Source organism: Colossoma macropomum, unplaced genomic scaffold (assembly GCF_904425465.1).
Source record: "Colossoma macropomum unplaced genomic scaffold, Colossoma_macropomum, whole genome shotgun sequence".
In the NCBI taxonomy this organism is placed as follows: Eukaryota; Metazoa; Chordata; class Actinopteri; order Characiformes; family Serrasalmidae; genus Colossoma; species Colossoma macropomum.
In genome coordinates, this window is record NW_023495611.1 from 168451 (window position 1) to 179765 (window position 11315).

Below are 11315 nucleotides of genomic sequence, written 5' to 3' on the forward strand. Positions count from 1 at the left end.
AGTAGCAGAATTTTATTCCTTTCCCCATGTTTCTCATAATTTTCACTTACAAAGAACGATAGTACCTAATTAACTTGGTACTTAAAGCTGTTGAACTTCATATACCTCAATTTAGCTCTGTATCAGTCACATTTTGAACACATAAACTAGAGCAACAAATCTATACATCACAACAGGCTTAACAATAAACAGGCACGTTGGCATTGTTTAGCTAAGCTACTTAACCTTTTAACATTACTCATTCCATAAGTATAGCGCAGTATAAAATTAATAAAGAACAGTAAAGTAGTTTCCATACAAAATATGAACAGTGGAAAAATGAGAAACTTAAAACAGTTATATACGTTTTTTGTTAAATGAACATGTAACTCCTTAGAACGAAACTGGGTATCTTATTTTCTCTTTTAGCTTTTATCAGAGCACCAGGTCAATGACCAATGAGCTAAACTAGTGACTTGCATTTTAGAAACGTCACACAAAGACGGAAAATTTGCTATTAAAACCACAGTTAAACAGAATTTCAAAAAGAAGAATGCTTCTTTAAACATCTTACTTGCAATTTTCTATAAATATTTCGTACCTGGGGGAATGATAGAGAATATTAGTTTCAAACAAACACAGGACACGAAGAGTACTACTAACGTGCATTCTCTAGGTTCCCGCAAACATTCCGAACTAATCGCACATCGATCACAGGCTCGACCAGTCGATTACACAGTAATGGCTCATATAGAGAAAGTGTTTTTAGCAGTATCAAAACAGTTAGAAACATACGTTTTCTATCTTCTTCTTTTAACAGATTCTTTTTTTAAGTGCGTCACATTTGCACCTATAAAAATAATATTCACAGATTAATTTAGGCGAGATGCGATGTATATGTCTTGGCTTTCATGTGTATCTGTGTTAGTTCCCTTTTTTATCCACAGTGGTCCATCGCTTTGCAACAACACAAAAAAAAAAAAAAGAAATCACAGATTTGTCAACTTTAAGTTGACCACTTATAAAGTGATTTCACAGATTTGTCTAGGCACTACAACGCCTAAATTATGAGATTATTATTTTGGGAGTTGCAAAGCGATCAAACTCACTTTGCAACTCTAAAAATAATAATCTCAGATTAATTTAGGCGTGGTAGTGCGATGTATGTGTCTCGGCTTTCATGTGTTTCTGCTTTAGGTACCTCTATTATCGACAGTGGTCGATCGCTTTGCAACTCCAAAAATAATAATTACAGATTAATTTATGTGAGGTCGTGCGATCTATATGTCTTGGCTTTCATGTGTATCTGCGTTTGGTCCCTCTATTATCCACAAAGGTCGATCGCTTTGCAACAACACAAAAATTATATTCACAGATTAATTTAGGCGTGGTAGTCTGATGTATATATCTTGGCTTTCAAGTGTAACTGAGTTACGTCCATCTTTTATCCACAGTGGTCGATCACTTTGCACCTATAAAAATAATATTCACAGATTGATTTATGCGAGGTAGTGCGATCTATATGTCTTGGCCTTCATGTGTATCTGCGTTAGGTCCCTCTATTATCCACAGTGGTCGATCACTTTGCACCTATAAAAATAATATTCACAAATTGATTTATGCGAGGTAGTGCGATATATATGTCTTGGCTTACAAGTGTAACTGCTTTAGGTCCCTCTATTATCCACAGAGGTCGGTCGCTTTGCAGCTTCAAAAATAATCACTTCAGATTAATTTAGCCGTGGTATTGCCATGTCTATATCGTGGCTTTCATTTGTTTCTGGGTTAGGTCCCTCATTTATCCATAGCAGTCGATCGCTTTGCAACTACAAAAATAATATTCACAGATTAATTTAGGCGTGGTAGTGTGATGTATACATCTTGGCTTTCAAGTGTAACTGCTTTAGGTCCCTCTATTATCCACAGAGGTCGGTCGCTTTGCAACTACAAAAATAATATTCACAGATTAATTTAGGCGAGGTAGTGCGATCTATATGTCTTGGCTTTCAAGTGTAATTGCGTTAGGTCCCTCTATTATCGACAGCGGTCGATCGCTTTGCAACAACACAAAAATTATATTCATAGATTAATTGAGAGGGGGTTGGATCTTTGCGTGCCGGGTGACGGGCGGAAGTGGACGCTCTTGTGGCCGCAGGAAGCAGCCATTGAGCGGCCACAACGCGGCCAGTTTTATTAGCGGCCACAGCGCGGCCAGTTTTATTAGCGGCCTCCAGTACTATAAAATCCTCTGTGACCAACTGCAAATAACTGTGATCTGCAACTCTTCCCGCTTCTGTTTAACACCGCTGGTTAACACTGTTGCTGGGCTAGTTCACACACATTTGTAAAATTGGCAAGGATAAATAAACATTTTACTGATATTATGTTTCATAGGCTTATTCCAAATCAATGAGTATCTAGTATTTAGGTAACGTTAAGTAAAGGGCAAGTCGAAAATTGTACAGAAATAATAGGGCAAGCTGTTCAATTTTATTTTTGAAATTACAAGATTAAATGCTTAATGTTGTGTTATAAACATTGTGGTTCCTGTCTTATAATATACATTAATAGTCCAAGTTTATTTGTATTCCCTTTTCTTCCTTTGCTTCTTAATTGATGTAATTTTTGGTAATGTTTTTACATTTAGGTAAAATGAATTAAAATTAAATCAAGCCACTGGCCTGTAGTCCTTGATGTCACTGGGTTGCGGCATCTTTGGAACAGGAACAACGCAGGACGTCTTCAACATCATAGGGACCCTCTGGAGACTCAGGCTCATGTTGAGGACATGTTGCAGTACTCCACAAAGCTGGGTGGCACAGGCATTAAACACCCTTGGGGGGACCCCAGCAGGGCCTGCAGCCTTGTTTGTGTGGAGTCTCTTCAGTTGTCTTCTCACCTGGTCAGCAGTGAGACTCACTGTAGAGGTGACAGGTGGGGGAGGGGTGGAGGTGTGAGATGGGCTGTCACAGGAGGAGGGAGGGAGGGTGAGTGGAGTGGGCTGCTGAGGACCGGCAGCAGACGAGTCAGGATGGGGGAGGACAGAGCCTGCAGTGTCAAATCTGTTAAAGAACAGATATAGCTTGTTGGCCTCGTCCACGCTGCCCTCTACTCCTCTGTTGTTGTTGGACCTGAAGTTGGTGATGGTCCTCATTCCACTCCAAACTTCCCTCATGTTGGAGTTTCCACTCCAGCTTCCTCCTATATTTGTTCTTAGCCTCCCTGATAGTTGTCTTCAGTTCCCTCTGGATCGTTCTCACCTCCTCCTTGTCTCCAGCTCTGAAGGCCCTCTTCTTGTTGTTAAGGAGAGCTTTAATGTCATTTGTTACTCACAGCTTGTTGTTTGGGTAACATTTAACAATCCTGGTTGGGACAGTGGAGTCCCCACAAAGAAGTTAATGTAGTCCGTGATGCACTCTGTCAATGTGTCTACCTGGCTGATGTTTAGCCAAACTTAAAGTCCAACTTAAGGGGAACCCTGTCTCTACATCACGCTACATGTAAAATAGTGCAGTCTTACAGTCTCTACACCCCAACATTCCCACAGTATTCGTCAGTACTTATCTAACCATTATTTGAATATGAATCTTTCTAGCAAGGGGAAAAGCGTTACTATTACTAGGGTATATAAAATGAGGACATTTAAAGATGGGATCCTCCTTCATGAAAACCACACAAGTATTATTAAGAAACATGGCCAGAATTAAATGTACAGAAATACAATACTTCCAATAAATGTGACTATTCACTGTTTATTCACCTATGGCTTTCCACCATATCTGCCACATATATGTTCATGTATATTTTTCTTGTGCAATCAGAAAGACAACTAGTTTTGTACTACTCCGGAAATATCCGGTAACCACCTGGCATTGAGTGCTACTTTGACCACCTGAAGCAATCACATTTACATATGCTTTTAAAATGGTGCTTCACATTGCTTTGAAAGAAATGTTCCTACAAAAAGACAACCAGAGAAATTCATCTATATTTATCAAGCATATCATAGTAAAATTAGTAAAAAAAATACTCATTGAAATTCAAGTCTCAGTCAATTTAGCCTGTAGAGAGAACTCTAAAATAACTCATAAAATGATTCCAGATCAGTATTCATGCTCTGATTACTTTGATAAATATGAACCATTGTGGGTAACCAGGACAGGACAAGCACAACAAGGTTTCTGATTCTTTTGTGTTTGTTTATTATTACACTTCCAGTGCACATATCCACAACAATGTTACATTATAATGTCTTTTGACTTTGTACTATAAATATGAACCATACATATGCTTTTTACCATAGACGTCTTAAAGCTGTTATTGCCTACAGTGGGTTTAAAACAAATAAACACAAGACTAGTAACTTGTGGTTTCTGAATACTTTTTGTCTCCTATTTGATTATACTCATGAATGCATACTTTTTGCTCATATTTAAAAGGGCAGAGTAAAAAGACATGATGTGTGTGAATTTTAAGTGGATACATGCACTGGAAGTCTATTAAATAACACGTGTGTCTGATTAGTTCTTCCTTCTCACTGTATATACCAAAGCAGCACAAAGCGGTATCACAGTGCTGAACTTCTAAGACAGTATGCCACTGTTGACATGACAACTTAAAACTCACATCTCCTGCTGTGTTAGGGTCAGGGTTCCATCAATCAACTGCCTTCATCATGCATTGGTTGACTCTACAGTTGAGCCTGGTGAAGGTGAGCCTGATGAAGAATTATTATTTTTAATTATTAAATTATAGCCAGCGTAGCAAGCTTTTACCCTGTTCTTAACTGCTTGCCTAATTTTATGTTAACTTGATGAGCCAGCTATTTTATTAAACTCCACAGATAGTGAGAGTGTGAATGGGCCAAAGTTTGAGATTATCTGTGAAACAAAATACACACAAGGCAAATTCAGCAAAACGAATATATACCTAACACTTTGACCACAAACAAATTTACTATTTAGCCTTGGGAAAATTCAACTCACTGTGGATCGACATGGATCCTTCCAGATTTACTGTGCACAAGGACCTGTGATAACCTGGTTTAAACTTTAAACTGTAATCTAGTCTTATTTTTAGAAAAGTACTTTTACTTGATTTACTATTGTACTAAATTTTATGATTTTTTTTTTTAAAGAAAGTGTTGTACAGCATTCTAGCATGATCCTCACAGTGCTGCCCGCTATGTCCAGGTGACAGTATGTTCTCTCCAGCAGGTCCATTACTGCATCATCCACTTCAATGCCATCTTGGTATGCAAACTGCAGAGGGTCGAGAGCTGTTTTGACCAGAGGTCTCCGACAAGTTAGCGTCAGCCTTTCAAGTGTCTTCATTAAGTGGGATGTTAATGCAACAGGTCAAAAGTCATTCAGTGCTGTTGATTGCCTTTTCTTGAGGACAGGAACCACACAAGATGTTTTCCACATGACTGGGACTCTTTTCATGCTGCAGCTCAGATTAAACGTCTGTTAAAAAATTCTGCACACAGTTTCAGCACCCTAGGTTAAATGCCATCAGTTCCCGCTACTTTACTTTGCTCTGCTTGAGTTTTTTCAGTTCCATCTTCACCTGATTAGCAGTGAATGTACCATCACTGGACATTCCAGTTGTGGGGGGTGGGTGAGAGGCGTCCATTGCAAACCGTGGTTGCTGATGGTCACAGGTGTGAATGGCTGTGGTGGAGGAGGGTGAGGCTGTGGATAGCCCATGGGATTGTTGTGCAGGTGTGTTAATCTGTGTAGGAGACAGACACGACGGAGCAGGAGAGGAGCCATTGTCAAACCGCACAAATAATTGGTTTAACTCATTCACTCATTCGCACTTATCCTCTCCTTGAATAGGGCTGTCTTGGTTGAAGCCAGTGATGTCTTTTAGGCCTCTCCACACATCCTGTGTTTTTCAACTGTAATTTGTTTTCCAGCATAGGCAAAGATACACAGAGACATGAGGGGAATGAACTGTAGAATATTCATTACAATAGTTATTTTAATATATCTATTACAAAGACCATGTATTTAAATGTTCATCAACACACCAATAAGCTTAACTGGATGTAACCAGTTCTACGTTTTCAACATACCTGTTAACGAATAGAGCGGTCAAAGCGCTAAGCGCTTTGATTCGTCCAAGCTAAGCGCATTGGGTTTTGATTGGTCCAAGCGCTAAGGGTTTTGATTGGTCTACGCGCTTGAGCTAGGAGTCTGCTTGGGCCAAATAGTGTAACGCGAAAGTAGAGAGCAGACCAGACACGAAGAAGTTGGATTAATGACCTACCTGCTCATCGTTTATTTCGGACTATCATCGGAGGGGTGAGTTAACTTTCTCAAGTCATTCGATACCGCACGATTAAATCCGCATTGTTGGACGTTTTGTTTTTACATTTACTGTTGGTTTCAATGAATTTTTTAAATTAACAAATGCTGTGTAAATACAATGCGTTTGCGCATAATAAATTTTCTTCTGCTAAATTTCCTTCTATCTATCTAATTTGTTATTGCTGTTATTGCTGTTTTGAGGTTGTTGGCTTTAATACTCAGTCTTGAAAATTACAAATTGTTTGAAATGATTCCACTTATAAGATTACATACACCTGTAGTTAATAATTTCTTTTACTTTGCTTTAGGTGTTCAAATTTACTTGCCCTTATAGAATCATGACAAGTAGGCTTAGTGACTTGTATTTTTACTCATAAAATCTCTTCCTACAATGAATTTCAGGAATGGTTACAATAGTGTGGGCCTCCAGTTCGCTGTGAATACATGTCACGTCAAATGGCAAAATACAAGTTATATATTTTCTCATTAACTGTCTCTAAACTACTGTCCTATACATTTTTGTATGAGTCTCCTTTTTAATTGCTTTTACTGAGAGAAAGTTTGAGTTTTCCTGTAAAAAGGAGCTTTTCAGTGTTAGTGGAGATCATGACTGTCCCTACTGTACAAAACCAGGCACAGCATCAAATGACCATTTACTGAAGCGTCATTTCAGATTTGCAATACATTATACTGAAGCTGGCATTGGTAAGTACTTTCATAGTATTTTCATGTACAAAGTCTTTGTATATAATTATTTTTGTATTTTCAAATTTATATTATTTTTTATCTGTAATCACATGCAACATTTTTAAGTAACAGCCATTTTATGTCATAGGTAAGTTCTTAGTACCATGCTACTGCCCAAATGGAAGACATAGTGGAAGAAGCCATTGGCACTGTGCAAAGTGCAAGAAAATAATAAACAGATCTTATGACTTGAGAGCACACCTAAAAAACCATGGTTAGTTGTAATTTCTAATTGAAATGTTTTGCATTACTAATGTCACTAACAGTATCACAGTATTGCATTCATGTGTGTATGCTAAATATATGCAGCATGTAAACATAAATGTGCAAAAGATTAAAAGTGAAAATAAAAGTACATATTGTCAGCTACTGCAAAAATTATCTACTGAACAGATGCATGACAGCTTACCTAATATTTCCTGATATGCCTAATAATATTCACCTTTTTAACTGCAGGTCTAGAGTTGACAGACAAACTTTCAGGTTTGTGAATGTTTTATAATAAATTCACCAAAAACATAAGTTGAAAATTGGAAATTATTGTGCTTATTATTTATTTATTTTTTTTTTTTTACATATAATCTGAACTACCTTCCCTTAGATGAAAAAGAAAGTACCCCAGGCACATTACATGTTAGTGACCCAAAAGGAGGAAGCAAGATATCATGCCAGAAATGTGGGACACTATTTACCACCTCCTCAAATCTAAGGAGGCACGAAAGGCAGCAACACAGCACACTGGAACAACCCATGCTTTGTATAGATCCAAAAAATGGGATATAGGTAACACCAAAGAATCCTCATGGAACAAGACTTCCAATACATGTCTGTAAGTGTTTTGATTCACAGACCTTTCTTTGTGAATTGGAATCATGCAGGGATTTCATGGGGATAGCCACCCGAAGTGGAAATCCTGGAAAGGAATGTCCTCACCTAGAGAGGACCAGGAATGCAGAAGTCTACAGTCCACCTCCACCACTATGCGATGACTCACTGAAAGAGATGTTTGAAAAAGGCCTTGTTTCTAAATCATGGCGAGAGGAATGTATGGCTTTAAATAAAAAAGCATGTTCAGAGGAAGTAGACTGTGTTTTTCCTATTTTTTGGGGGACTATGGACTCACTGAGAGATACAGCTACTTCTCTGTGTACACTGGCCAGAAGAACAATTGGTGTTTGTTTGAGAGGATGCTTGTCACCTTTGACACCAAGTCAGGTAAATGGCACTGCCAGTGTAGAGGCACGAAGAACAGACTGAGTTGTGTCCATAGATATATATCTATGTGGTGGGTCTTTCAAGAACAATCCCAACTGGCACAAAACGCAGTTGAAACAAATGCAGAAGAAATTGAGGACATAGACAAAATGGTTGTAGAGACCGCAGAGACTGAAGACAGTCATCTTTCTGAACAGACCTGTACTTCTGTAATTACAATGACCAACTACTTCTGGAATTCAAAGAGGATTCCGGAGGAGCTGCCACATGATCTGTGTACCAACAAAAGGTCCCTGCCAGAGAGGTTCGTGCCACATGGAGAAGTGCCCATACTGTCCTGGACCATCTCCTCCTGATCTTGGGGAGCCAAAACTTATTACAGGACATGCCACAGTTTATGGAATGTTTACAGTGAACAAAGGTACAGTGAAGTGTTCTTATTTTTCAAAATTTCATTCCACCTTGTTTTTTCATGAATACGTTGCAATTACTGGTATTGATGTGTTTTCTTATAGGTGGTTCTGTGTATGCCAAGAAATGCCCAGTTTGCAGAGTGGTGGTCAGATTTCAAGAATATCAGTCTGGCTTTCACAACTTTAATGACAAAGACCTTCTTACAGTTCCCCTGTGCTCAATAGGTCTATCTGTAAGTATTGAGCAATTTCTCTAATACATCACTGTCATACATTAAAGTGTGTAGAACAAAAGCAACTGCAGATATAATATGTTCTTATACAGCAACTTGTCACTTCATGAAGGACATCTTGCTTCTACATGCATTGTTCATTTTATCAGCTCTTCTCCTAGTTCTACAATTACAGACTGTAGTTCATCTGTTTCTCTGCATAATTTGTTATCTTTCCTTTATCCTGTTATTCAATGGTCAGGATCTCCACAGGGCAGGAATTATTTGTGTGGTGGAACATTCTTAGAACTGCAGTGACACTGGTGTGGTGGTGGCATGTTAGTGTGTATAGCTCATCTGTTGCTGCACAGTTAGTATCTGATCCACTCACACAAGCGCAAAACACTGCACTGCTGAGAATGATCCACCATTTTTTATATATATATATATATATATATATATATATATATATATATATATATATATATATATATATATATATATATATATATATGTGTATGTATGTATATATATATATATATGTATGTATGTATATGTATATGTGTGTGTGTGTGTGTGTCACAACATGGATTCTGTTTTTCTCCCTTTCTGACAATCATATTGCTGTTGGTCGTCTATTACGCACACTGGAATCTCATTCAAGAACCAATGTCCCGCACAACACATTAAGAAAAGCTTTCTATCACTTCTGTGCCCTGAGAAAGTACTCTTACAGTTACTTTTGTTACCGATGTGGTCATCATCCTCCTGTTCTTGTTGCTGATACCAACTGGAAAGTTGCATTTGATTTACCAGGTGAGAGTTACATATGAACAGACAAACTGAACCAAATGTCAATACCATACACATCTGCAGACAGTATGGTAAAATGTTTGTATCTCATTCTTATTAGTTAATCTCATGAGGCGCCCAGATTTGGAGAACTGCAGTCCCCAGGATACTGAAGTTAATGTGGCTGCAAGGTGGGAGAACATTGAGAAGGAGATAATTGCCACTGGTTTTTGCAAAGGTAAGCTCAAAAGTACTTTGTGAAGTACATAGATAATTTTTATAAAGTTAATGAAGAAATTATACTAAAATGGTGCAGCTGCATTTCTAAATATTAAGCATTTATAAATGTACACATTTATAAATGTATCTATATTGATATTTTATGTTTGTAGTTCAGGAAAATTTATGCAAGGCCTGTTCAATTAATTGAAACCTATTTAATTCTCTTCTTCAGACACATCAAACAATCCTTTCTCCAGCACCTTAACATACTCTACATTCTCCCCATGGATTGGGCAGCAGACCAGAATTAATGATGTGGTCCCAAAAACAGATATTTTGAAAGGTCTTTCTCAAAGACACAGAGTCAGTTCAACAAAAAGAACCAGGAAATAAGTGAAGACCAGATTTTACAGTTACTGGACTCAAGACAGGTACAGTCAAAGTAACCTTTGAATAATACACAGTTATGAATCCTATTATTAACAAGCTACATTTAATTGCATAACCTAACACTTTTTTATAGCCCAAAAAAGGAAGAGTCGGTCCAGGCTTGCAATGATCTTGGAGTTTCAGCAGCCGGCTCACAAACAGACCTCATCAACAGACTTGAGGAACTTCTCCTTTATAAGGAGATATATCCAAAAATGTTTGTTAAGCTGCAAAAAGCTGGAGGTAAGAAATAAGATTTGATATTGAAATACCATTTTTATGGTTCCTGGACCATACATTTTGTGGTTAATCTCAGTCAATTAATGTTAAACATTACATTGACCTCAGAGACCTATGATGAAATGCCATTTTAACTTTCACATTACACATATACAAACTTTCATGATAAAAAAATTGTATGTGTTATTCTTTTGAATATCTGGATGTCTTACACATGGTCTGTGTCCATGGGGTGGTGTATTACCAGTCACCATTGTAGTGGAAAGAATCTGCTCGAGACCATGGAGATGCTCTTCTCAGTTTCAGAAATCCACCCACAGTTTTCATTTCTGATATCGCTGGACGTGTTGCCAGGCATGTCAACAATCAGACACAACAAAAGTTCTTCCAACCACATTATGGAAGGGTGTGTGCCCCAACAGAAGAAAACATAAGAGAAGCAACATCTGGAAATTTGAAAGTGAACCCTGTGTGGGTGCAGAACCTAAGGCAGGAATCAAAAGGACCTGTGCAAGACACACAAGCAGACAGATTCTCCCGTGCCCATCCTGAGACTGGAACGACAGACAGATACTCTCTTTATGACAGATTTCATCAGAAGAATCAGAAGAGGCCTGAAGAGAGACTGCGAAGTTTAAAACTGCTGCCAGACTTGGCATTGCTTGTGAACTCAGCAGCAGCAGAGCAAATGAACCATGAGCATTCCTCCATTAGATACTTCATGTGCCAGATGAAGGACACAAATTATGTTT

At 38.1% G+C, this 11315-nt stretch overlaps 1 pseudogene; it reads left to right on the forward strand.

Annotated features, from left to right (window-relative positions):
- The first annotated feature begins 5139 nt into the window (after positions 1-5139).
- On the forward strand, positions 5140-10929 carry LOC118802606 (annotated as a pseudogene).
- Positions 10930-11315: the final 386 nt, after the last annotated feature.